At 40.6% G+C, this 27,938-nt stretch overlaps 1 pseudogene; it reads right to left on the minus strand.

Moving 5' to 3' along the window:
• Positions 1–307: 307 nt before the first annotated feature.
• LOC146975247 (uncharacterized) lies at positions 308–27,870 on the minus strand (annotated as a pseudogene).
• Between the last annotated feature and the right edge of the window lie 68 nt (positions 27,871–27,938).

The raw sequence follows: 27,938 nt of genomic DNA on the forward strand, positions 1-27,938 counted from the left end.
CAAATTCTATCCTCATGGTTTTCTGTACGTAAAGGGCAACGGGTGTTTTATTTTGTGAAAGTAACCGGAGGTGTGTTGGTCACAACGGCTAACTTGAGTAGCGCCAAATTCGTCTGAACAAAATTGTAAACAGCTGGTATTTAGACAAATCAAGGCTAACACTACTACTACTTACTGCAGGCACAGTCTAAAGGATGGTGTCTATCTGCTGGTCGTGGACTCAGGAGTGAGGCAAGACATGAAAAAAAAAGTTGGCGTATCCCTTTAAAAGAGAAGTTGTGTTGCAGCAGCAGCAGTAGCCGGGGCGTCAGGCATCAGGCCTGCAGCCAGGCGAGCCGGTGACGGTGCCGGAGCTGCAGGTTGCAGGAAGGTGGAAGTAAAAGGCACCAACACAACGACTGCCGTTAGGATCAAACAGAAGAGTTGGTGTGAAGTTGGTTCTGTTCCTCCCGTCTCATCCTGATTTCCTTACGGAGTCGCACTGTGGGACTCAGGAGCATCCGATGCATCTGATTTAGCTGCTCTGCTCTGTGGCCTCGGCCCGCTGCGGTCCGTCCAGAGGAGCTGCTTTACAGTTATTCATTTCACACTGAGGCAGGGCCGGCCCAAGCCTCCATGGGGCCCTAAGCAAAGTCTTTATTTTGTTGCCCTCTATGCCAATAATACTATTTCATTTTTTACTCTGTCATTATGAATCATCATATCCTGGCAGGTTTTTACCCATCTATGGTTTTTATTCTGAAATGGCACCAAATTTAACTAAAAGTAGCTACAGCCTGGGGTTGATTTACATTTAATCTTCAAATTGATACAGTACTTGGACACTGAATGTCACCTAGGTCGACTAAAAGTAACAAAATAAACCAACAGACAATGCATTTACTGTAAACACAACATCTGCTTTTTAACATTTTTACAGAAAATTGCAACAACAATTTGAAATGCAACAATAATTAAAGTTTTTTGTAATTACGCAATGTTTAGGATCGTCAAAAGTTACGCTTATGCCTTGGGCCGGCTCTGCACTGAGGCATTTTGTCTCCAGTTCACATGCAGCTCTCAGATCAGCTCCTGTTTGATCCCCACCTCCTACACCATGTCTCTATACGATGGAGAGGACGTCCTGCTCACACCAGCTGAACTGACACCACTGAAACCTGAAGATGATACGGCACCACATGTCTGCCTCTATTTTAACGCTTTTTTCGAGTCAAGTCAGCTTTTTTTTTTTTTTGAGCGTGAAAAATGTTGACCAAAGTGCTTTACAATTATGTGCAAAAACAAGAACAACAATGACAATAAAATAACAATAGAACAATTTAAAACAGTGGTTATAGCCTAATAAGATAAAGTCGGGGGACTATGGAGTATTGGTATAAGCTACTGTGCCGAATAAAATGCTAAGGAAAAGAGATGGGGCGTGTTTTGAAGATATTAATGGAGGGTGAAGAACGAACTGAAAGAGAAGTGATGACCTTCATGGGTCGGACTCAAACCAAAGGACCAGGTTCATATGGTACGAAATCTACCAGACGAGCCACGTACTGAGCGTTCCCTGTACAATTCTTTTTCTTTTTCGGTCTCAAATATGTTTTCCCTAAAACATGACATTGTTTCAAGAAATGTCTGCGTAAACATGAATCCTCTGAAAACGACTCTAAATGCTGTTCCATACACCAGGCCAACGAAGGAGTATAAGGGCCAGCCCCAAAAAAAAAAAAAAAAGCCAGGCAAAAAGCTATTTCTTTTTGTACGAATGTGGCCACCTCCTCCTGGTTTGTGTGGTTTATCCTCCTGAACAAACCAAGTTTCCGACACAGTCTCTTCATTAAGCAATATATCACTCCAGTCCGTGGTATATGCTCATTATACCACGGCTAAGGGGCGTTGTTCCTCCTTAGAGTGGTAGAATGAGCATAGACCACGGACTGGAGTGATATATTGCTTTTATAAAACGGTTACCAATAATGACAATATGAAAGAGGGATACGCAATCAATTTCATGTAGTTTTATTCAACCAGAAATACATATTATCCAATAAAATAGCCTCACTGTGAAAAAAATAGTCCCAGCTGTCCAGACGTTAGCTCCAAGTAGCTCTGCATCTGGTCTTTTCCTCTGTCACTGCTCAGTCCCCTCTACCATTGTTAACCCTCTGGAGGTCAAAGTTCACCTTCAACATGTCAATTACACTACTTTAACATCCTAAAAACATCAGCTGTCTTTGGCTACGGACTGCAACAGTCCGTTGTCATGGATACATGACAACAACTTCCATTCATACCAGTCATACGTGCCTGAGGCGGAGTGATAGCTTACGCTGTGATAAGGCTTTAGAATAGTAGCCGTGGTATATGCTCATTATACCACGGTTTACAACCAATCAGATCGCCGGATTTCACCTTTCCGTTTTATAAATGTCCTTATACTTATGACCACACCGTGTTCATGAGCCCGAGAGAGAATATCCTTATTACTGAAGCCGATTCTGCTGTAGCCTACAGCTTAATCAAGGCGTCTGTAGAGGCAGCCATGGCCACCGACTGTAGATATTTTCTCAAGGCCTTTATGTGCCGCTGTCAAGCAAAAGAAATCAATGAAATTTCATGATTAAACTTTAAACTTTCTCTGTGACATTCACCGTCATCGTCTGCACTGACTCTTCACTTCTAACTTCCACATAATGGTTCATTGACTTGAATCGCCGCCACCACCTACTTAAAAAAATCCTATAGCAGCCAACACCTGAGTTTGTAAACGCATCATACAGCAGCTGTTTGATAATATATACATATATATATATACATATAGAGGATGTTCATTTAAATTTAGATTTTAATCGTAGTTTTTTTAGCTCTAAATAGGACGTGAACTGAAAATGTAACACTTTTTTGGGGGGATTATGAATATATGATTTATTAGAAATAATATCCCTTACTTATTATTAGAGGTAGGATAGGATTGATAGTATAAAATCTGTCTGTATTTTTGCTCTATATCGTCCTTAAACATCTCTATCTCTTTTTTCTTTCTTCTTTTTTAACTTTCAGTCCACAAACAGTATCCAGTACAATAGATTATTGATCGTATTGATTTTATATCTATAAGTAAAAGCAGATGAAGTGGCTCCTGTTGCAGGTAACTGAGACGTCTTTGTTCCGATCACGTCTGTTGTTGTTGTCTTTTGTTTTTGTTGAACATTTTATCATCCCAAAACACTGGTCGACTGCTCTGTTCTCACTGTGACACACACACACACACACACACACACACACCACACATATGCCTTGATGTGTTGCTTACACCAATTAGCAGCAATTAACACTCGCCCATTGAGCACCTGCGTTTGGAGCTCTGGCATCTGGGCGCCATCATCATCATCATCAGAAGTACGTTGGTGTTTTATCAGGAGAGGTGATGGAGCTCAGGAGCCGGGGGGGGGGGGGGGTCTGTGAACGTCTCATCCTCAGCTGGTGTGTGTGTTTTCTCGGTAACACTTTATTTGACGCCTATCTATCTCTATAACACATTATAACCAGACTTCTAATGAGGTATAATGCAGTTATAGTCTATTGTCTCTAAACTCAACAATCATGTGGAAGTGGCATCAGCTGTGTGACCATGTGAACACTCACTCTTTAAAAATGGCGTCCTCCAGTATTTTGTATGACCTGAGGAAACAATAGGAGCCCTTTGCAGTTTGTGAGCTTTTCTTCATTTTTTTCAATAATGCAGTTATAACACTGTATAACTATAGTTATAAACACTCATAAATGATCATAATGCTTTATAACAATAATCATAACACACTATAAAGCATTTTATCATGACTTATAAGGTCAGGTATTATAATACGTTATAGTTGTTAGTAACTCACTGACAATGACCACATCGATAATACATTTTTAATATAGTTATAATGTGTTATAATTGACTTATAAACGTGTATAACTATCATTATAAACACTCATTAATTATCATAAGGCTTTATAACAATAAGCATAACACATTATAGAGCATTTATAATATAATGGCTTATAAGGTCTTAGTATTATAATAGAGTTATAATGCTCTATGATGTGTTATGCTTATTGTTATAAAGCCTAATGGTAATGTATGAGTGTTTATAATGATGGTTATACACGTTTATATCGATGTGGTCATAGTCAGCGAGTTACTAACAACTATAACGTATTATAATACCTGACCTTATAAGTCATGATAAAATGCTTTATAGTGTGTTATGATTATTGTTATAAAGCATTATGATCATTTATGAGTGTTTATAACTATATTATACAGTGCTATAACTGCATTATAACTCATTATAAGTCTGGTTATAATGTGTTATAGAGATAGGCATCAGGTAAAGTGTTACCGTTTTCTCTTATTCTGAAGGACTGAGCTGGACTTTGAATGCAAATCATTGAACAAAAGCTGTGTGGTTACTTAAAGGCCACGCAGACAGACAGACAGACAGACAGACAGACAGACAGACAGACAGACAGACAGACAGACAGACAGACAGACAGACAGACAGACAGACAGACATCTCTCCCCTCTGTCTCTCTCCTCCAGTGCAGCCATGTTGTAGTAAATGATTGTTTAGCATTAAGTTTCCTGAGCTGAGAGAGACGGCTCTGCACAAACAGAGCCGAGTGGTTGTTATTTCAGCGGTGACGCCCGGCGCCGTATCGATCGGCTGTCACCCAGCATGCAAAGCAGCCGTCTGAAGGAGACACTAGAGAGACGAGCACCGAGCGGAGAGCAGCTCATAGAGAGATGGAGAGAGGGAGAGATGGAGGGAGGTGGAGAGGTGGAGAGGTGGAGAGTGTGGTGGAGAATACTGACGGGTGGAGAGACGGAGTTCAGCTGCTCTGGATGAGATCTGACCCACAAACCCTGGAAAATAAACACACACGACTAGTGTTTGTTGACAAAGACAACGAAGCTCATCGACATCCTCCTTCTTCTCCTTCTTCCTCTTCTTCTTCCTCTTCTCTTCCTCCGTCAGCGTCTTCTTTGGTCTTTTCTTCACTGACAACAGTGAGTGAGCTGTAAGTTCTCATAGCGAGGCCACAGCTGTCGACGTAGAATGAGACGTGTTCAGGTGAAACCACAGGTACAGAGAGAGAGAACAGCAGCAGGCCAGCAGGGGGCGCCGGAGACACGCAGCCTGTCACAGCCAATCAGAAGACAGCTTGATATTGAAACTGTCACTTTAAGGTAAAATGGTGACAAAGTGACCCTTTAAAATTACATGTTCTTGAATCGTCCCAAATTTTTTTACGTATTTCACATCTGAAATTTAAGTCCAGAAAAGACGGATCATTTAAAATATCTTCTCTGCTGGTCTGAGGTCAGTGCATCATGAAGGCAGGTGATGGTGTGTTACGGTTTCATAGTTTCTGCTCCAAGACAAAGAAGAACAGACGCTGACATTTTAAATCTACAGTCCAGATTCTGAAGTTTAACCTTCAGCTGTTTTACCTTTAGCATGTTTTACCTCCATCATGTTTAACCTTCAGATGTTTTACTTTCAGCTGTTTTACCTTTAGCATGTTTTACCTCCATCATGTTTTACCTTCAGCTGTTTTACCTTTAGCATGTTTTACCTCCATCATGTTTTACCTTCAGATGTTTTACTTTCAGCTGTTTTACCTCCATCATGTTTTACCTTCAGATGTTTTACTTTCAGCTGTTTTACCTTTAGCATGTTTTACCTCCATCATGTTTTACTTTCAGCTGTTTTACCTTTAGCATGTTTTACCTCCATCATGTTTTACTTTCAGCTGTTTTACCTTCAGATGTTTTACCTTTAGCATGTTTTACCTCCATCATGTTTTACCTTCAGATGTTTTACTTTCAGCTGTTTTACCTTTAGCATGTTTTACCTCCATCATGTTTTACCTTCAGCTGTTTTACCTCCATCATGTTTTACCTTCAGCTGTTTTACCTTTAGCATGTTTTACCTCCATCATGTTTTACCTTCAGATGTTTTACTTTCAGCTGTTTTACCTTTAGCATGTTTTACCTCCATCATGTTTTACTTTCAGCTGTTTTACCTTTAGCATGTTTTACCTCCATCATGTTTTACCTTCATCATGTTTAACCTTCAGCTGTTTTACCTCCATCATGTTTACCTTTAGCATGTTTTACCTCCATCATGTTTAACCTTCAGATGTTTTACTTTCAGCTGTTTTACCTTTAGCATGTTTTACCTCCATCATGTTTTACCTTCAGCTGTTTTACCTTTAGCATGTTTTACCTCCATCATGTTTAACCTTCAGCTGTTTTACCTTTAGCATGTTTTACCTCCATCATGTTTTACCTTCAGATGTTTTACTTTCAGCTGTTTTACCTTTAGCATGTTTTACCTCCATCATGTTTTACTTTCAGCTGTTTTACCTTCAGATGTTTTACCTTTAGCATGTTTTACCTCCATCATGTTTTACCTTCAGATGTTTTACTTTCAGCTGTTTTACCTTTAGCATGTTTTACCTCCATCATGTTTTACCTTCAGCTGTTTTACCTCCATCATGTTTTACCTTCAGCTGTTTTACCTTCAGCTGTTTTACCTTTAGCATGTTTTACCTCCATCATGTTTTACCTTTAGCATGTTTTACCTCCATCATGTTTTACCTTCAGATGTTTTACTTTCAGCTGTTTTACCTTTAGCATGTTTTACCTCCATCATGTTTTACCTTTAGCATGTTTTACCTCCATCATGTTTTACCTTCAGATGTTTTACTTTCAGCTGTTTTACCTTTAGCATGTTTTACCTCCATCATGTTTTACTTTCAGCTGTTTTACCTTTAGCATGTTTTACCTCCATCATGTTTTACCTTCATCATGTTTAACCTTCAGCTGTTTTACCTCCATCATGTTTAACTTTCAGCTGTTTTACCTCCATCATGTTTAACCTTCAGCTGTTTTACCTCCATCATGTTTAACTTTCAGCTGTTTTACCTCCATCATGTTTAACCTTCAGCTGTTTTACCTCCATCATGTTTAACCTTCAGATGTTTTACTTTCAGCTGTTTTACCTCCATCATGTTTAACCTTCAGCTGTTTTACCTCCATCATGTTTAACCTTCAGCTGTTTTACCTTCATCATGTTTAAGCTTCAGATGTTTTACCTCCATCATGTTTAAGCTTCAGATGTTTTACCTTCATATTTTACTTTCAGCGTGTTTTACTTTGTTTTGTTTTTTACCTTCAGCGTGTTTTGCCTTCAGTATGTTTTATCAACATAATTTTTTACCTTCAGCATGTTTTACCAGAATGTTTTACTTTCAGCGTGTTTTACCTTTAACCTTCATGTTTTACGTTCAGCATGTTTTACTTTATGTTTTGTTTTTTTAACCTTTAGCACTTTTACTTTCTGTTTTTTTCACTCTAGCATGTTTTACCCTTATGTTTTACCTTTACCTTCAGCGAGTTCTACCTTCATGTTTTACCCTTAGCGTGTTTTACCCAAGTGTGTTTTTCTTTCAGTGTGTTTTTCTTTTAGCGTGTTTTACCTTTAGCGTATTGCACCTTTAGCATGTTTTAGTTTCAGCGTATTTTACCCGAAGTGTGTTTTACTTTCGGTGTGTTATACTTTCAGCATGTTTTATCTTTATGTTTTACATTCAGAATGTTTTAACCTAATGTTTTACCTTCAGCCTGTTTTACCTTCAGCATGTTTTATCTTTATGTTTTACATTCAGAATGTTTTAACCTAATGTTTTACCTTCAGCCTGTTTTACCTTCAGCATGTTTTATCTTTATGTTTTACCTACAGTTTGAAAGATATTGCATAGTTGTATCATTACTACACTATGTGATATTTTTCCGTTATTATTTTAATTGTAATAAAAATCCTAATCCTGCTCCTTGTGACTGAGGAGTGTGAGATCTGTGCAGGAGCAGGTTCTGTTCTGTTCTGTTCGGTCTGAGAAATGAATATGAATGTTACTATAACTTCAATCGCTTCTCCAAAGAGGGGGAACAAGCTGCAGGGAAGTGATTAAACATGAGCTCGGCTGGAAAATAAAAAGCAGGTGTACATCACAGAGATAAATAAATAACCAGACGTAAAGACATGAATAAAATAAAAAAGATAATGAAGTAGTAATATATTATTTCAGATCATTCAAAGTAACTGGAATCATCAAAGGAGACGGACGACGCAGGTTTTTTTCCTTCCTTTTTAAAAAGAAACTCACTATCGTTTTATCGCTGCCTTTTTCTCACGAGCTGAAATGTAATAAAATGGGCCGTTGTGTTATTCAATTAAGCGTCACTGTTTCACTGGGCTGTAATTGACTCGTACACGTGGATCCACACAGATAATACGGCCGTGCTTCACTTAATAACTTCAGTTTCCTGCTGAAGTACAAAGACCGATCTGGTTTTTTGTTCTGTGACTTCTTTCAGAGAAACTGAAACTGAATTTTTTCTTCCTGTCTGTGTAGCCTATTTACGGGCTAATTTACAAGTCCTTTACCCACATCCTGACATCCTTCAGAAAAACTCCGAGGCTGAAGCTCATCACCGGAGCGAGAGGAGGAAGAAGAAGGAGAACACCATGCAGGAAGGTGTTAAATTACGACAACGAAACCCGGCTGGGACCGTCTTTCACACCTTGTCCCATCACACTAACAAACCACTGAAAGATATACAAATGTGCCGAATCTGGCTCCATTTGTGCCAATCACTGCCACGCAATTATAAACACTGGCAGCGGGTGTCGGGACAACAAAGGGAAACACAGACGGTCTGATCTGATGATCTGTGAGTCTCATTACCTACAACTGAAAGTGGTCTTTTTTTTTCTCTTTTCTTTTTCATCAAGTTCCTTTTGGAAACGTGTTCCTGTTCGTCTGCTGTGCTCTTCTCCTGCTTTAATGTGCTGTGTCTCTATTTGCTGTATGCCTACATATGTGTTTCTACATGCTATTTTAGTGCAGTATTATTTTTTAGGGATTTAGCACAGTCATTTGTATGCAGTATGTACCATATATAATAAGATAAGAATGACTAGATTAGATTAGAATGACCTTATTAATCCCCTAAAGGGAAATTCATTTGTCTGGCAGCTCGTCTACCGTCTGCAGAAGAACTGAAAATCCTGACGAAGGATTTTTTTTATGTCTATTGTGCTGAATATTTAGAGCAGTTTTCTTAATATTTGGTTTCTTTTTTTCTTTTTTTTTCGGGGTTTCGGAAAGCGAAGTGTTTTCACACTACATTTCCCATGAGCCTCCACGCGCACGGTGAGATTCTTGGACGAAAGCGAAAACATTTGCCAAGAAAGTTTTCATCCATCAAGAATGAAAGTCTGAGGTTGGAAGACGATCAGATACCGTCGTAGTTCCGACCATAAACGGAGATTCGGCGGTTGGGAAACCAAAACCAGGAAATGCTGGACGAGTCGACAACTAAATAATAATAATATTAAAATAACTATAAAGACAAAACGATATATTTATCTAAAATGGGCCCATTAACAAGTGGTAATGTAGATTCATCCACATTAATATGAGACTCTTTTATAACCAAAAGCAAACTTCTCAGGGTCTCTTTAAGTATTTGTTTTGGGGGGGGGCTGTAGACAGCTATAGAGAGACAGGAAATAGGGGAATGGCATATAGCAAAGGCCCACTGGTGGAATCAAACTGGTGTTTTACCGTAACAAATCACATTTCACCACCACGATCTCATCCAGCCAATCACACACTTTAAAATCTGTTCTCCTTCTTTTCCTGTTGTTCACGTAGCTTCACCTCCTCCTCCTGAAAACATCTGATAAAGACTCACATCTCTCACTCATCCTGCACCTGGAGAGAAAAGTGTATTTGCTGCTTCTGATGTTTCTCAAAGTGAAACATTCACAGTTAAATGTATAAACTCTGGAGACTGAACTATAAAATATGATGAAAACAATAGTTAACAGTCAGTTCTAAATTTGTATTGTTCAAAGAAAAAAAGGAAAAAAATCCAGAGTGCTCAGACGGTTCAAAACATGTGACGAAGGTGCTCTTTGGTGGGAACATTGGTCAAAAAAGGAAAATCCAAGGCACTCTTCTTCAATAATAAAAAGCCTTTATTTATACAATGGCTATATGGAATAAAACATGTGAGTGGGTTACAGCCCAGCACAGTAGGTTCGTTACCTTTAATTGTCGGTGCAAGCTGTTTTTAGAACGGCGGAGCAGAGCCGTGAGCTGCTCAGAGCTACGCTACGGAGGCTCATTATGGGATTTCTTGGTTTCCCTCATCATCAAACTCAGCAAATACACAATCCAACAACTCCACAACGCTCTGGTGGACAAGTTGTGAGCTGCACATTCACCATGCTATGAGATAATAACACAACGTTACCACACAGAGTTGTTTTAGAGGGAAATTCATGCAAAACCACTGATGCACGTTGCCTTCAGGGACAGTTTTTCAGCAAGCAGTCTCTGTATTTCCCTCAAAAACGGCTGCGTTTCGTAACGTTCCATTATTATCTCATAGCGTGGTGAATGTGCAGCTCACAACTTGTCCACCAGAGCGTTGTGGAGTTGTTGGATTGTGTATTTGATGAGTTTGATGAGGGAAACCAAGAAATCCCATAATTAGCCTCCGTAGTGTAGCTCCGCCGTTCTAAAAATAGCTTGCACCGACAATTAAAGGTAACGAACCTACTGCTATGACTATAGGGATTATGGCAATGGGCCAATTTGCCAAAATGTTGAACTATCCCTTTAAACCTGGAAAATGTCATGGTTGAACAATTGGTGGTGCCATCTACTGGTCCTGTTCCCTCTTCTCCCTTGTTCCCATGATGCTCTTACCTCTCCAGGTGATTCCAGTCATCCTGTCTAAGGAGCATCAGCATGCTGAGGGTCACACCCTGAAGAAGGCTTCTGCCCAAACGCTGTGCTGGGCTGTAACCCACTCACATGTTTTATTCCATATAGCCATTGTATAAATAAAGGCTTTTTATTATTGAAGAAGAGTGCCTTGGATTTTCCTTTTCTGAATTTGTATTGATCAGAATTAAACTTAAAGCAGAAGTAAGCGATCCGGTCGTTTTGGCTAATGCTGCGTTCCAGGCAGGCTTTTGAAACCGTAAATTACAGCTTCAAGTCACGACTTAGGACTTTGTAGCGTTCCAGGCAACCCACTCGTGTTTCTCCGACCTGTTTTACCTGTGAAAGTCACTATAACGGCCACTCGTAACTTCTGACCCGTGAACTCGTACCAGATCGAACTGGTACCACTTCACGGGTCAGAAAAACAGGAGTTACGAGTTGCCTTGAACGCACCATAACAGTCCTCATCCTTACGTCGCCAGATTCACGGCGTCCCTTGGCTGCACACACAGCCCTGCATGCCGTTCTCTCTCCTCATTGGATAAAGGTTGTAGGATACAAGGAAAGTTTTCTCCTGGGCTCAGAGCAGAGCAGAGTGACTGACAGACCCGTGTTTCAGACCAAACAGTGGCGCCGCCAGCCGGAATCCTGTACGCACTGTGCGTACAATTTTTTTCATAGGTGGAAAAAAAAAGAAGCAATTTTGTTTATTTTGAGCGGGTGTGATAAAGACGCTTGTTGTTTGTAACAGACTGAACGTGCTGAGTTCATTGATTGTTAAACCAATCAGTGGAAGCCTAACGTAAAAGCCAGTGATTGTCGTTTACATCATGTCATCTGTCTCTTTTTGATTTCTGGCGCCTATTACACTACCGCTATGTGATGATTACGCCCGGTCCAGTATAGAAATGTCAAAAAGACAGTTGAGCCTTTTCCAGGCATTTAAAAAAAAAAAGAGAGATCCAAACCCACGATCACAAACACGCAGCAGAGCAGCGATAATGAAGGTCTCTCCTCTCTAGCTCCAAACTCACTCGTCTGCACCGCGATTATGGACTCATAAGTGCCGATTCCAGGTTGAGCACCCACTGGGGGAGCCTCGGCCCATCAGCTGTGTGTCTGTGGGTATGTGTAACCCGTATGTGTGTAGCCTGTGTGTGTTAATCTCTCACGCGCTCTGTTAAGATGAATCAACACAAACCGCTGCAGAGCGCGAGCCTGGCACAGAGGTGTGCGCTCTGGCGCATCTGGCACAGTCGGTTAACGGCACCGAAAGGAAACTGGCTCCGCTCCGCGGCTATTTCGCGTCCGACGTCTATGTTAAGCACATGTTGTTATTGATATTGTAGCGTCCGACCCGACGTAACTACAACAACATAACACAAACTTATCTGACAGCTCTCTCACTTTTTCCTCTGCTCCTCCTCACTCACCTACACACACTGTCTTCCTCACACTCACCCCGGCCCCTCAGCTTCTCATCCAACCATACGCTACCTGCCCGTACACATTCACAGTCAGTCAGGAATCACACAACTTAAACATCACAACAACATTACTGCGGGGTCGCAACAATATTTTCAGTTGTGCAGTATATTATGACAAGTCCCATTGCTACGTGGCATGATGGGCACAGCGACCCTCCCTCCCCTCCCCCGAAAAAAAAATTGTTGCAGCCTATTTGCCGTTTCTGTGCGTACATTGAAATTGAATCCTGGCGGCGCCACTGAGACCAAACACTCTATAGAAGTGATTGATGTCGGAAGATACAACTATTTAAGACTTAGATTAACACACTTTAAAAGAAGAAAAGCGTTCTCAGCCCAGGATCGGGTCACTTCTGGTGATCACATGACTGATCACATGGTCTGAGAGGGAGCAGCGGCCAATCAGAGACATCAGCCAAAAATACAGTTCCACTAGAAAGAACAGAAATTATGGTTTTTCAAGAACTTCACTCTTTAAATCTGCAGCAACACATAATAAAAGAGACAAACAACAAACTGTCTGAGGTGTAAAAATCCACCAGTCATCATGTCAGTGTCTGATCGGTGGATAAATACAGTTGCAACAACAGGAAACTGCAGTGAAAGCATTGATCTGCTGTTACAGTGTCCGTTCCCTCAACATCTACATATGAACTCCACCAGGGCTGGGTGGGTGTGTGTGTGTGTGTGGGGGTGGGGGGCACTAAGTTGTGTGTACTCTGCTGTAAGAGCCCCCCACTGAGCCATAATCTGATCAGTGTTGTGAAAACAATTCTGATAATGCCGTGGAATTAGAGCGACGAGCTCCCCCGCCGACTCTTACAGTCTAAACCGACGGCACGCGGCCCGAGCTAATGACTCGGCTTACGACTCAGATCGGCGGCGAAAAAAGAGCTTGAATAGTACTTAAGGGAGTCTTTAATACTGAAGGCACCGCCAGCTAATTAGCTGCAGTGAAATACTGTAGCGTGTACAGTGGCTTTATGGGAGCGGAGCTGCAACACGGAGCAGCTGCAGGTGAGTTACGGATCAATCTGCTGCACTGACACTGGTCTGGTTTACTGTCCAGCTTTAGTCCTGTAAACACACCTTAACTGTTCATTTATCTGTTGATCTGTTGACACATTTATGTCAGAAAGTTGTTTTTTTTCATCATAATCGATGTATTTTCTATTTTCTTCCTGTAAAACCATTACAGACATTCAATGACTCATCCTGCACTCGAGGGCGGGACTAACTTTTGTGTCACATTAAAATAATTGACTGGTTTTATGTCTGTCCACTGAAATATAAATCCTCAGAGCTGCTTCAGGACGTTTTAAATGTGTAAAATCTTCATTAGAGATTAAACATCTCTGGACAACAGGACCGGGCTCAGGCCAAGGTCTGAGGTCCGGACCCGAGTGGAGTCTGTGTTTTTATTTTTTTCTCCTTCCCATCACTCATCCACTGTTTCAGCTATTAACCCTTCTCTGGTGTTCGGGTCACCACTGACCCGTTTTCAGGTTTTAAATGCATAAAAGTACCACATAAATTTGTTTATAGCATCAAGGCTTTTTGACTTTGTCAGGAACCTCAATTTAAACAAAATAAAACTTTTTTTTCACAAAATTCTAAAATGCTCTGGTTAAAATTATGACATTTGTGGTGTTTGTGGGTCAACTTTGACCCAGTTATAATGATAAGAACAATAATTAGAGTTAAAACTGAAATCATAAGTGCAAATGGATAAGGAGCCTAACAACATAACCAAGAGATGAGGAACTAATGGGATGATAAATAATAGTTTTAGTGTTTTACAGCTGATTGAAGACTCGGGTCAAAACCGATCCTAGCACCATAGATGGAGCAGAAAGCTACAAGAGGAAGGTTACATTGAAGCCAAAGGTCATACTGACAAAAAAGGTCCAGGGGCCCACACCAAAAAATATTAAAACCAAAATTTTCATGGATAAGGAGTCTAACAATGTAACCAAGAGATGGAAAGCAAATTGGATGAAAAAAAAAAGTTTTTTGTTTATTTTACAGCTGATTTAAAACACGGGTCAAAACTGACCCTAACACCATAGATGGCAGTAGAAAGCAGGAACACAAGACGGAAGTTAAAATACCATAATTTTCAGACTATAGAGCACCTGTATAAGCCACACCAGCTAATTTTTAAAAGAAAATACATATATAGTCCGCACTTGAATATAAGCCGCAGGTTTTCATGTTGTAACATGAGATATTTACACAGAAAGACAGTAGGGAACTGTGCAAGTCCGCTCGCTTTTCCTCTGTTTTGGTTCCGCTCCTCTCCTCCATGTGCATCTGTTTAAAACGAAGCCGGCGAAAAATCAATAAATGTAGCGGTGGATAATGTTACATAACATATACGATGTTACGACGTGTGTTTGTGTGGTCTTAACCGTCATGAACAAAAGATTATGGGTTACGGAGCGCGTTTGTGTCGCAGAGACGAGAGCTGGGACAATTCTTTTTATTGTTTTTTAAATGGTTTTATTTCAGTTTCAAGTTTTTAATCTAAGTTAAATTAGAAAAATGTTTGAAACATTTATTTTTGTTAAATAAATCAAAGTTTTTATTTTTCAAAGTGACGACCAAGTGTCCAGAGGCCGACAGTGACTTGACCACGTTTGATCAGTTTATCTTCAAAACAACGTCCGAGTTTCCTACAATATAAAACACTTTGAACACATTGTTGTGTTAGTTCATTGTCACCGCAACAGTAAGAATATATTTTAGACAAACTGAAGCTGCTGCAGTAAAACAAGCCGACACTACGATGATAAATGATAATAAAAAAACACTCACACGTTTTTTCATGATTTATTGTAATCACTGGATGTCCTATGGATGATATCAGCAACACCTTGATGATGTTTCTGGTGGATTAGATCCAAACTTCCACCAAATATGAAAACCTTTATTCAAGTTCACTTTTATTTCTATAGCACAATTAAAACGACCTGTAACAGTCGTCCAAAGTGCTTCACAGAGACAAAAACAAAAAGAACACATGTACAAGAAACAAGAAAACATGCATATCATCACACAAATGCATGTGCTACATGCACATACGAACACACGAACATATAATATGAACATATATTATTGACTAAATGGTGATGATGGAGGTGAGAAGTGAAAGGTCTCTGACCTCTCATGATTTTATAGAGGCTCTAATCTCTTTTCATCTTTTAAATAATTCATATTTGACTTTATTTGTGTGATTGTTCTGAACCTGGAGCTTCTGTTCGTCCTTCACATGTGGGAACGACAAACAGATTTATTATAAACACAAGATATCTCTGCTGAATTACAACACCGTCTTCTATATTATTATTATTATTAGAATAAATGCATTGGCCTCCTGCAAATGTAAATAAACACCTGCTGGAAGCATTTCCATAAATACTTCACTTCATTTATTTTCCCCGTGAACTCTTCCACAACATCAAATATTCATTGTTGCACATAATGAAGGTCTTTACGGTGGAGACGCCGGACGCCGTCCCTCTGTCATTTTGTTATTAAAACTGGAGTCTCCTCTTGTTTTTTAAAGCTCGACTCCGGCGTCTGATTTCCATCGTGGACTCGTCTGCAATCACAGCAGCGTGAGCGAACCGCCACGTCGCCACGACGACGACGACTCGCACAAGATTGTCTGCGTTTAGGAGTTAATGGCGCTAAATCACAGCGTTGGCTCGCCGCCTCAATCACTCTCTCTCTCTCTCTCTCCGTCTCTGAAAGTGTGAATGAATAAAACATCGTCTCTTCTTTTCTTCCAGGATGAAAGTGATGAGAGGTCACGGTCTTAAAGGTGTGAAAGGTCAGCGCCGGACCCTCGGCCCTCGGCCCTCGGCCCGCTCCCATTGGCCGGATCCTCGGCTCCTTGTAAAGCAATCACACGTGCGCTGATCGATACGGACGGACGGCCGGTCGCCGACGGCGCTGGGTGTCATGGCGACAATTACAGGTTTGGAGATTGTGCAGAGTCGTTGTTGGCTGGCGTCGTTCTGCAGACGCCTCAGACTGGGATGATGTGGTGCAGCCGCAAATAACGACAGCTACACTGTAATTTTCATTACTGAAGAGCCCGACACACACACACACACACACACACACACACACACACACACACACACACACACTGGTCTGATCTGGGACCAGCCTCAGTGTGGTGGGGGGTTCGGGTCAATAAGAGGCTGCGTGATGACATCGTGTTTCACCATCAGGACACTTACACTAAATCACTGTGCACCGACAACACACACACACACACACACACACACACCTACACACACACACACACACACACACACACACATCAATACACATCAGATACAACAGAGTGAAATAAACGGCAGCACAGACACATGAGATGGATCGATATCCAGGTGTGAGTGAGGAAACAGCTGATACACTGGATTTGTTTTTCTTTTTTTCTATAATAATCTCTTTATTTTCTTTTTCTTTTCACGTTTCACAAGTTGAAGAACTCGATTGAAGAAAAGACGAAGCTCATTCAAGTGCAGCTCAGGTTTCCTGTTGAAGCAGGATGAGCGTCCGAGCTAGTTGTCGTACTAATTCATCATATTTCCTTTGTTTATATAGAAGATTTAAAAATAAGAGTTCACAAATATAAAGGTAAAACATAGAAGAACAACAGAAGGTTCATATGAATCTATAGGGTCACAGGGAGCTGTAAGAGGTAGAGAACAAATAAAGGAAGTAGAAATAATAAAAAAAGAGAAATAATCACTAAAGCAAAAACACATTATATTAAAATAGGCTAATTAAAACAAAACAAAAGGTAAAAGCCAAACGAATCAGATCAGAGCAGCTGAATAAGACAAATAGAAACAATATACCAGATAAAAACATTTGTAAACAGATGGAAACAGCGGCGAATACAATAAAGATATAATGAGGACAAATGAACGGCATAAAAACAATAAAAAGGAAATAAAGACGATATAAAGAAATGGAAGAAGTCAAGGAACTAAAACAATCAGAGGAGGTGTAAGAGATGATGAGATGAAGAAATACATGAAACTAATAAAATAGAACAACGACACAACAAACTCCAACTCAGATTTGAACTCGAAATTTTCAACCTTCGAGTATAAAAATCACAGAAAACTAAAAACACCAAAAGGTTGAATGGTCATAGTTCCTCTTTACCCTCTTTGACCATATTTGGATCAGCTGGGAGTCAGGGGGCGGAGCCACAGAGGAGGCGTCCATCTTTGTTTACTGTGTATGAACTATATTATTTATACTGAGGAGTGGTAAAATGATTCATGTTCTCCTGTTTGAACCAGAAACGTCTTCTGTATGATCTTAAAGGGACATTGTGTATGAATTCCTCCCATCCAGCGTTGTGGTTGTAGATCACAAGCAACTCAGTCGTATTTTTCATGCTGCATTCACGTGAAATTGGGCAGACGGCAGATGGACGACAGCCGCTGCACGTAACGGCATAAACAAGCAAACAAGTTTATTTGTTTATTATACAGATCCCCATTAGCTGCAGCAAAGCCACAGCTCTTCTTCTTCCTGGGGTCCAACAGTATCAAATATACAGTTGAAAACACAAAACATAAACATTATGAAAATTAAAAACAAAAAAACAAGTGAGCGATATGCTTAACCTAACAAAACAAAAACAGAATAAGTGTTTACATTTCTTAACTGTGCTTCATTCTTTCTTTGTTACCGTCTTTCTCTGGACTTCTGTGACTAAAATGACATCTGGTTTGTTAGCGACGGCCGTCTGCCCGACTGCAGGTGAATGCAGCATCAGTGTAACGCTCCATTCCTCCTCACTGCGTTACCGCGGTGACTTTTCACAGACGCCACCTCCACCTGAGCCGACAGCTCCGTCTGGTGTCTCCGCTGAGTTTCCGCGGTTACCTACCGCCACGCTGCCACAGAACGTAAAAACATCGATCGATGTTCCTGAATAGATAACAGTAAAAGTTACACATTGTCCGTCTAAGTTTAAGAAAATTGCGTTATAGTTTTAGTCTTTTCAGTATCTGATATTCACTGTATTGAAGATTCAAAAGTTCTTGTCTGACAGTAAACGTACTTAAGGATTAGAAGTAAAAGTAAAAAAAAGAAAATGAGCCGTTAGATGAACTTTATTAGCTCGATGGAGTTCATTATGTCAACAGAAGTTAACAGCTGGGTTTTCTTATGGATAAGACGAGAGGTTGTCGGTGTGACACCAACAACCTCTCGTCTTCGCAGATGAACTTTATTGTTACTTCTCAATATTAATAACGATATTCAAGGTTCCCACACATTATTACATTAAATTCAGAGACTTTTCCAGGCACAACTCCCTTAAATTCAAGGACCAAACTCAGCAAATTTACAGAATTGATGTCGGTGTAAGAGGAAAACGTTCTGATCCAAAGTATAAAAACACTTCTTTGTGTTTAACGTTGTGTCTGTTGTCTGTTCCTGAGGCTGTAACTGATGTTTCCATGGCAACGTCAGTCATCGATGACTCCTCTGTTTCCATGTCGGCCTTCCTCCTCTTCCTGGTTTGTTGACATCACATGACCAGCGTCAGTACAAAGCTCTGATTCAAGTGTTTTAAAAAGTGAAAGTTGGAAGAAATATAAATGAAATGTGTTAAGATTTAAATATTTCACTATAAAAATAGAGTTTGACCTTTGTTACACTGATGTCAACACGCTGTCCACGTCTGTGACGAGGTCCTGGTGCATGACGATGACACACTCAGCTTCCTCCCGGGACAGAAAGAGACGAAGACGAGGAGGAAGGAGGAGGAAGGAGGGGGGAGAAGAGGGATTCAGGGGCCGTGAGCAGTTTCCAAAGATCACAGCATTTGAATAATGTGAGTTGAAGGCACCTTTTCTTAGTGAGCTGAAGAGATTAAAAATTGCAAAAAAAAAAAACTGTGTAAACGTCTGTAAGAAGCTGAAGCTCGGCGATAAAACATGATGCGTTTCCTCTGAGGTTGAGAAGAAGGCGGCGCTGTGCCGTGCGAGAGGAAACACGCGGTTGCCGGGGCCGACGACATGCTCTCTACAGGATGTTCTGGGCCGGGTTATACCTTCACTTTGACTGCTACCCTCTTTCTGCGCCGCTGGTAAGCCTTCAATTAAATGACGGCTACCTTTTTCAAGTCTCTAATCCTCTTACAGTTTGGAACCCTAGCCTTTGCCTTTGCCTTTGCCTTTGCCATGCAGAAAAAAAAACACACGCGTGCACGCCGTGAGCAAGTTGTCGTACACCGCCTCACGCTCCTCCTGCCTTGTGTGGTTCCTTCTTAAGTCGACAAAGAGGCCGTTCTCGTCACAAACTGAGCCTGAAGTCGTCATGAAGGGAAAAGAAAAACACACAGAAACATGACAAGTCCTGAGCTCCTTTGTACCAGATTAACAACATTTACATAACTGAGAGATGAATCCAGATTGGGGGAAGCCAGTGAGTGATACAGATGTGTGCAGATGTTTAGTGGTGCAAAAAGATGCATATTTACATCAGAGAGAGAGAGAGAGAGACAGAAGACGAACGGACACGTCAACTTTATTTAAATAAGAGTGTTTTACAAAATGCAAATGAGCTGTAGGAGCCGATACGCGAGGTGTTGGTTGATTTCATCAGAGGTTTTCCAGATGGAGACGCCACACGTGCACGAAGCAGCTCAGAGCATGTGCAGAGTAAATACGTTGTGTATATGTAGGCTACACACACACACACACACACACAGACACACACACACATCTATGAGTAGAGTGAGTGTTTTCCAGCGGTGCACACACACAGAGCAACAAAGTGCTGAAGAAGCCGTTTCAGAGACGAAGACGACGGCTGCTGCAGCTCCGTTGAAATCAAAATGCTTTTAGGGAGGAAGAGGAGGAAAAGGAGGAGGAGGAAGAGGAGGAAAAGGAGGAGGAAGAGGAAGGTATTAAAGGAGTAACTCTTTAAAAACATGAAGACGTCTTGTGTAATCTGGAGCTTTCAAAATTCCAGCTGCTCAACAAAACTTCCATTATCCATTATTAACATTATGACGTTTCCATTTAAACACTCACACACACAAAAAACATGATGGGATAAAATTGTAGCTGCAGTTGTTATAAGAAAAATAAATATTGTAAAGTGAATAATAATAATAATAATAATAATAATAAATGTAGAAGTAGTTTTTACACCTGTGTGTTTCTCTATTTTCTCTTTTATTTTAACAAACACACAAAGAAATGAGCGATAATGAAACTACAACTGAACGACACAGTCACTAGCCATGTTTCCATCCAAAGTGATTCGAATTACTGGGAAATGCGCATCAAAAGAAATTCGAATCATGTGTGTTTCCATCTACGGACTTTGCACCCCCCCCCCCCGGTCTGATTTGAACACATTAGCGCGATTTAGCGCATATGTTTATTACCGTCATAACGCGACCCGTGTGTGTGGGAGAGAGAGAGAGAGTTGCGCCGCCCCAGACTTTATTAATGATGGTTGATAAGTTTGGTTTTTACTGAGGAGGAACTATGAAGAACTGTGCAGTAATCACATATGAAGGTGTGTGGGGGCTTTTATTTTGCCGTGGCGATGCCACAATTAATTAATTGTTGTGTGACAGCGGAAACCCTGATGTTGTCTTGTGAGTGAACTGCAAACACGGGAGCAGACGGGGTGAAAGTGGCTACGTCACACTTGATTCGCATACAGCTGTTTCCATCCCATTCGAATCAACCAAAACCCGGCCATAGCAGCGTATTTCATTTTGTGCGAATCAGGGAATTTTAATGCGAATCACGGCGTTTCCATCATCATTTTCCGATGCGATACATCTCGATGCGCATCTAAACAGCTGATGGAAACGCACCTACAGTCTTTGGGTCAAATGTTTAACTTTTGTTAAGTTTGATTTGACTGGAGTGAAACTCATCAGTCCACATGTGGTGATGTTTGTGTGTTTGTTTGTTTGTTTGTGTGGAAACCAATGTTTGAATATAAAAAACTCATTTATTTGTAAAGGACAGCGCATATTAATGAACTTCAGTGTAAACACGCCTGACTGTTAATTTGCCTCCGTTGTCCCTCGGCAGGCAACTGTTATTAAAACAGTAGAAACAGTGTAAAGTGTTTATGAGCAAAATGACCATGTGTCAGATCATCTTGTCACCATGGTTACACAGCTCCCCCATAATATGAAGACACAGACGTCGGAGAGGACAGACTGAACTGAAACTACGACCATATATTATACTTAGATATGAGAAGACTAGCTGCTGCCCAATGGCACGGCGTCGCCACGCGGACGCCATCTTGGCTCAGTCGCTCCCTCAGAGCGTTAAACCCTCTGGTTCATGTTCTACTGAAACAACCACAACTTCATCAGTTTCTGACCGATGTTCAAACGGTTTGGTTTGTTATGAACGACAGAACGACAGTTATGTTACTGCATACTAAGAAATCAGCAATAATCATAATCATATGAAAGTAACATTATGCAAAGTAACAGCTACATATGGACAACATTTCACAGAGTTATGAATAGTTTTTTAGTGCAAATGACCGGATCACCAGTGATGGGACTAGCGGCGCTACTTTTATCAGTAACAGAAATCAAAAAAGTTTCTGTTTCCCTGTTATAACTCTGTTACCATTACTAAATAATAATAATACACCTGTTTAAGTGTAGTACGTTATATACACATTGTTTTTCAGACCAGCAACTGGTCGGAAAAAAGCCGTTTATCTGGAACTGACTCACTAATTCTGAGTGAGCTGGTTAGTTCCAGATAAACGGGGCCGAGTCCAAGTAAATTGACATATTTGAGCATTTTAGTAACATACATAATAGTTACTTTTCATGGAAATGTGTGTTTATAATGTAGTAACTCAGTTTCAAAGTATTTGGGGAAAGTAACAAGTAACTATAACTTATCACTTTTTGAAAGTAACGTGGCCAACGCTGTGGATCAGCCGCCTACTGCGACCGACTGCGTCTTAGTTCCCATCACTGTTCTCGTTCCTACGTGTCTGATGATTCTTCGTCTTCTTCAGTTTGGTTCATTAACGTGGACGTGTTGGTTTGTGTTGTTTGAACCTGACGATCCCAGAGCAGCTCAGAACAATCTGTCCAACACAAAACAACATTTGGTTTGAAAATGGGGAGGAAATTGGGAGGACACCATCTCTTTTGGCAAACTGCAAAAAATAAAGGAAATGTATTTCCTGGGGGTAATTTTTTTTTTTTTTTTCTCACCCAAAGTGCTTAAATTGCTCTGAGCAGGAAGAGAGGAGGAGGAATCTTGGGTAATTTTAAGGAAGAAGGAGGAGGAGGAGGAGGAGGAAACTAAAAAGCTCCTCCAAACTTTTTAGTTTCAGCCTGAGCAGCAGTTTCTTTTTCTTTCTGACGTTTATGAAAACTCTGTGTTTACTGTGAAACATGGAGAAATTAAAACACATTTCAGTTGAAGCTGTTGAAGCTCAGACGTCTGTAAGGAGGAGGAGGGGGGGGGGGGGGGTTGTTCCTGCTATAATCAGCCAACGCTGAGTATTGATTGGCCGGTGTCGGGCGGACACAGCCAGAGTCACGGGCAATTAACAGTCTCCATGCCACAGCAGCAACTTCTCTGTCCTCCCCCCCTCCTCCCCCTCTCCTCCCCCCCTTTCTATCTCCCTCAGACCGTCAGACAATTAAAATCTATTGTAAACGGTTTATTGACACGGTAAATATGAATATGAATCTGCATCTGCGCGGCGGCGACGTGCAGGCTGCATGCACATCACAAATACACAATGCAGAGGATTGTTTGGATGCAGAAAATGTAATCAGCTCTAAACAAGCGCACTGTAAACACACGACCACCACGACTGTGTGTGTGTGTGTGTGTGTGGGGGGGGGGGGGGGGGGGGGGGGGGGGTGCACATTAACAATGAAATGCACTCATGAAAACATAATGCATGTGTGTGTGTGTGTGTGTGTGTTGCTGTCTACTCATGAACACACTCAGCTCTCTGCTGCAGAGGAAGGACCCAGAGAATCGGCCATGTGGATAAAAATATAATAATAATAATAATAATATATTTTATTTATAAGCGCTTTTCCAAAAGCTCAAAGACACTTTACATACAATAAATGCAGTTAAGAACACAAGACATTCAAAAGCAGCAAAGACAGTATAAAACATAGAAAACAATATAAAACACACACAGAAATTATGTATTAAAAGCTGATTTAAAAAGGTGTGTTTTTAACATGGTCTTGAATGTTGGGAGGTGAGTGCAGGTGCGGATGGGTTTGGGGAGTGAGTTCCAGAGGGAGGGGGCAGTGATGGAGAAGGCTCTGTCCCCCCAGGTTCAGTGCTTGGTCCGTGTGGGTAGTGACAGGATGTTTCCTTCGGATGAGCGGAGGTCGCGGGAGGGGGTGTGGTGATGGAGCAGGTCTGTGAGGTAGGGGGGGGGCAGGTTATTAAGTGCTTTGTATGTGAGGAGGATGATTTTGAACTGTATGCGGTGAGTGATGGGCAGCCAGTGCAGGTCACGGAGGACGGGGGTGATGTGATCTCTGGAGCGGGTGTGGGTGAGCAGGCGTGCAGCTGAGTTCTGGATGTATTGCAGTTTATTGAGGAGTTTGGATGGTGAACCATAGAGGATGCTGTTGCAGTAGTCCAGTCTGGATGTGATGAATGCATGGATGAGGGTTTCTGCAGCAGAGAAGGTGAGTGAGGGGCGGAGACGGGCGATGTTCTTGAGGTGGAAGAAGGCGGTCTTGGTGATGTGGTTGATGTGGAGGTCAAACCTTAGCTTACTGTCGAAGATGTAAGCTAAAATATGTGATTTAAAAAAAATATGTGATTTAAAAAATAACTGAAACACAAGAAAGTTTTATTTCACAAACAAGTTGGTGGAGCTTATAATTATAAACAGTTACTGTATGAATATATAGAAGAAGGTGAGTGCAGCCTAATGCTCAGAGTCTTTTACCTAGAAATGCAAACGTCTTTTAACATAAGATAAAATAAGATAAGATGAAATAAGATGAGATAAGATGGTAGAGAGTTAGCTATTGTTGTTGTTAGCAGCGTTAGTTTGTGCATTAAAGGGACAACGAGGAGTTTTGGAAAGTGTTTTCACACTACATTTCCCATGACCCTCAGTGCGCAAGACGGCGCAAGGACGAAAGCGAAAACATTTGTCAAGAATGTTTTCATTGATCAAGAATGAAAGTCGGAGGTTCGAAGACGATCAGATACCGTCGTCGTTCCAACCATAAACGATGCCAACTAGCGTTCTGGCGGCGCCCGGGTTGCGTCCGGGAAATCAAAACTAGGAAACGCTGGGCGAGTCGACTACTAAATAATAATAACAAAATAACGATAAAGACAAAACGATATATTTATCTAAATGGAGCCATTAACAAGTGGTAACGTAGATTCATCCACATTAATATGAGACTCTTTTATAACCGAATACAAACTCCTTGTTGTCCCTTTAAAGCAACACAACAACATGTCTGCAGGTAGAAATGGCACAATATTGTTGCTACGACTAATTTAAAGACACAAAAACAATATGCATTCAGGTGACATCTGTATATTGTTGCTGTTGCCTGCATGTGAGATGTTTAGGTGACATCTGTAGGCCTACATTGAAGTGTCTACCAAGTCTCAGCATCAACTGAAGCTTAGACAGACCAGGCTAAAGGCTAATGCTAAGCTAACAGTCCATGTGAATCATGTGATATTGACGTTCTAATAAACCAAACAAACTCAGCTTCTTGTCCAACCCACTAACAGGAAGCTGTCTAACAACTTCTAAAGTCAAGAAGAAGAAAAACTAAAGGCCCCAGACCGGTCCCTCGCTTTATCGCGTCCCTACAGAAACACTTCCTGTTGTGTTGTGAGGTTTTGTCAAAAAGCACATTTGTGTTTTCTTTTTGAAGCTGCAGTGCATTAAAGCTACATTGTGTAGGAATTCCTCCATCTAGCGTTACGTTGTATATCCCAAGCAACTCAATTGTATTTTTCATGCTGCATTCACCTGAAATTGGGCAGACGGCAGACGGACGACAGCCGCTGCACGTAACGGCATAAACAAGCCTCTATGTAAACAAGTGGTCCGTCAGCACCAGGCAAAACAATACACGTGACAATATGTTGTCATGGCGATGTGGCATTGTTTTACCGGCTTTCTCTACACTTCTGTGACTAAAATGACATCTGGTTTGTTAGTGACGGCCGTCTGCCCGACTGCAGGTGAATGCAGCATCAGTGTAACGCTCCATTCCTCCTCACTGCGTTACCGCTTTGTTTTAATCTCATGTGTTTACGTTGCCTTTAGATTGACATTTTTAAAGTTCATCTGTCTCTCTGTGGCTCCGCCCCCTTCACCTTCTGACCTGAGAGCAGAAAAACACTTGGTTAACACACTCATACACACACACAGACACACACCAGTGAGTGGTGTCAGGTTGACGGGTTGGAAACAGGAGCGTGGTTATAGGAATGCTAATGAAAATAAGGTTTGTGTAATGACCAATCAAAGCAGAAGAGGAAAAAAGAAAACCCATTATCTGTCAATATGAGCGGAGCCTCCGAAGGAACAGCGAGTCGGAGCTGGAACACGGTGATTTACTGTCCAATTTTCAACGGCCCCTGTATCCGTTTCAATCAAATCTCCAATATTAACACCAGGCAATAATTTCTTCTGCTTTATTACAAATGTAACCCTCCTATTCGATAAATCAGCTGCCAGCAGCGCCGTGAATCACAGTGGAAATCAGGCAGTCGCAGTCAAAACCAAACTATTATTTCAGCTTTTTATGTTCTTTTGTGCTCAGAGAGACGGAGACGGAGACGCTCGAGTGTTTTTTAAACTTCAAGAGTCAAACTTCTGCTCTAAGACATTTAGAAACTTTTTGTCTTCACAGGTAAAAAAACAAAACAAACTGACCTGATGTGTTTGACGGCTTTTAAAATGTGAAGTATGAAATTATCCTTAAATCTGAGTTTTTTCGTCAATAAACATCAGAAACAGAACAGAGCTTAGTTTTGGAGGGAAAACCTACATTTTCTTTTAAATTTTGTGTTAACACATTTGATTATGACGCAAATAATTGTTATTTCTAGGCTATTTCTAGACATTATGATAATGCATTGCTATTTCTTGGCTATTTCTAGATGTTATGATGCAATTAATTGTTATTTCTGGACTATTTCTATACATTATAATGGAATAAATTGCTATTTCTTGGCTATTTCTACACATTATGATGCAATTAATTGTTGTTTCTAGGCCATTTCTAGACATTATGATGGAATTAATTGTTATTTCTAGGCTATTTCTACACATTATAATGCATTTCTAGACTATTAATACACATTATGACGCAATTAATTGTTATTTCTAGGCTATTTCTACACATAATGATATTTAATTGCTATTTTTTGGCTATTTCTACACATGACACAATTAATTGTTATTTCTAGACTATTTCTACACATTATGACACAATTAATTGTTATTTCTAGACATTATGATGCAATTAATTGTTATTTCTAGGCTATTTATTGACATTATGACACAATAAATGGACAGAGCAAGCAGAGTGTGACTCACTGTAGTGACAGATGAGACCAGGAAAAAGCACAAATACTGTAAATTGGAATAAAACGGCCCAAAATTTAATGAATAGTGATGATGATGATGGTGATGATTGTTAATTACTTTAGGAAACATCCAAGTTGTTTTCAAGCTCTGAAAACAACAAAGACAACAGGAATCAAATCTCCTCAGTGTGTGTGTGTGTGCGCGTGTGTGTGTGTTTGCACAGTCGAGTGACTTAATGTGTTTGTTAATTGTCTCGAACCTGTAACTGTGAGTTTTACTGATTCTGCATCGTTCAACGTTCACTTTGCTTTTAATTCATCAATAGACGAAGAAGAAGAAGAGTTTTACTCATTAGTGAACGTGTGTGTATGTGTGTGTGTGTGTGTGTGTGTGTGTGTGTGTGTGAAGTTAAACAGCTGAATTGACTTCGTTAGATCTAATGAGTTTTAAGATGTAATGATGCGTTTGAGTGTTCGCTGGTAAAAAAAACAAAAAACGTTTGCAAACAGGAAGTTGGACGAATGTCAGGAGGTTTAACTTTCATCATCATCATCATCATCATCATCATCATCATCTTCACCTGTATGGAAATATATTATCACATATAAGTTTGTAACATACATGAAAAACCCAATGGAAAAATGTTGTTTATGTGCATCTATGTAAGGGATAATGTATAGTTCTATTATATAGTTCGGAGGTTGTTATGGAGAAATAAAGTGTTAAATGTTACTTCAGGTGTAACTTCATCTGCTTACACTAAAGTCTGAAATAAAAAATATATATAATATAAACATTAACCCTTTAATCATGGATCTTATGGGTTTTAGTTTGTGCTGAACTGAGTGCACCACTGATCTGAGAACAGTTAGAATCAGCATCATGAACAACGATGCGTTCACTTACCGGTAAAGTGCATTTGAGCGTTTGACGGAGCGACTGAACAAAGAACAGAACTGAAGAAAATGATTCTCATCAGTGAAGTGA

The sequence above is a fragment of the Trachurus japonicus genome, chromosome 13, assembly GCF_045865225.1.
Source record: "Trachurus japonicus isolate A0001 chromosome 13, Traja_1.0".
NCBI classification, from domain to species: domain Eukaryota; kingdom Metazoa; phylum Chordata; class Actinopteri; order Carangiformes; family Carangidae; genus Trachurus; species Trachurus japonicus.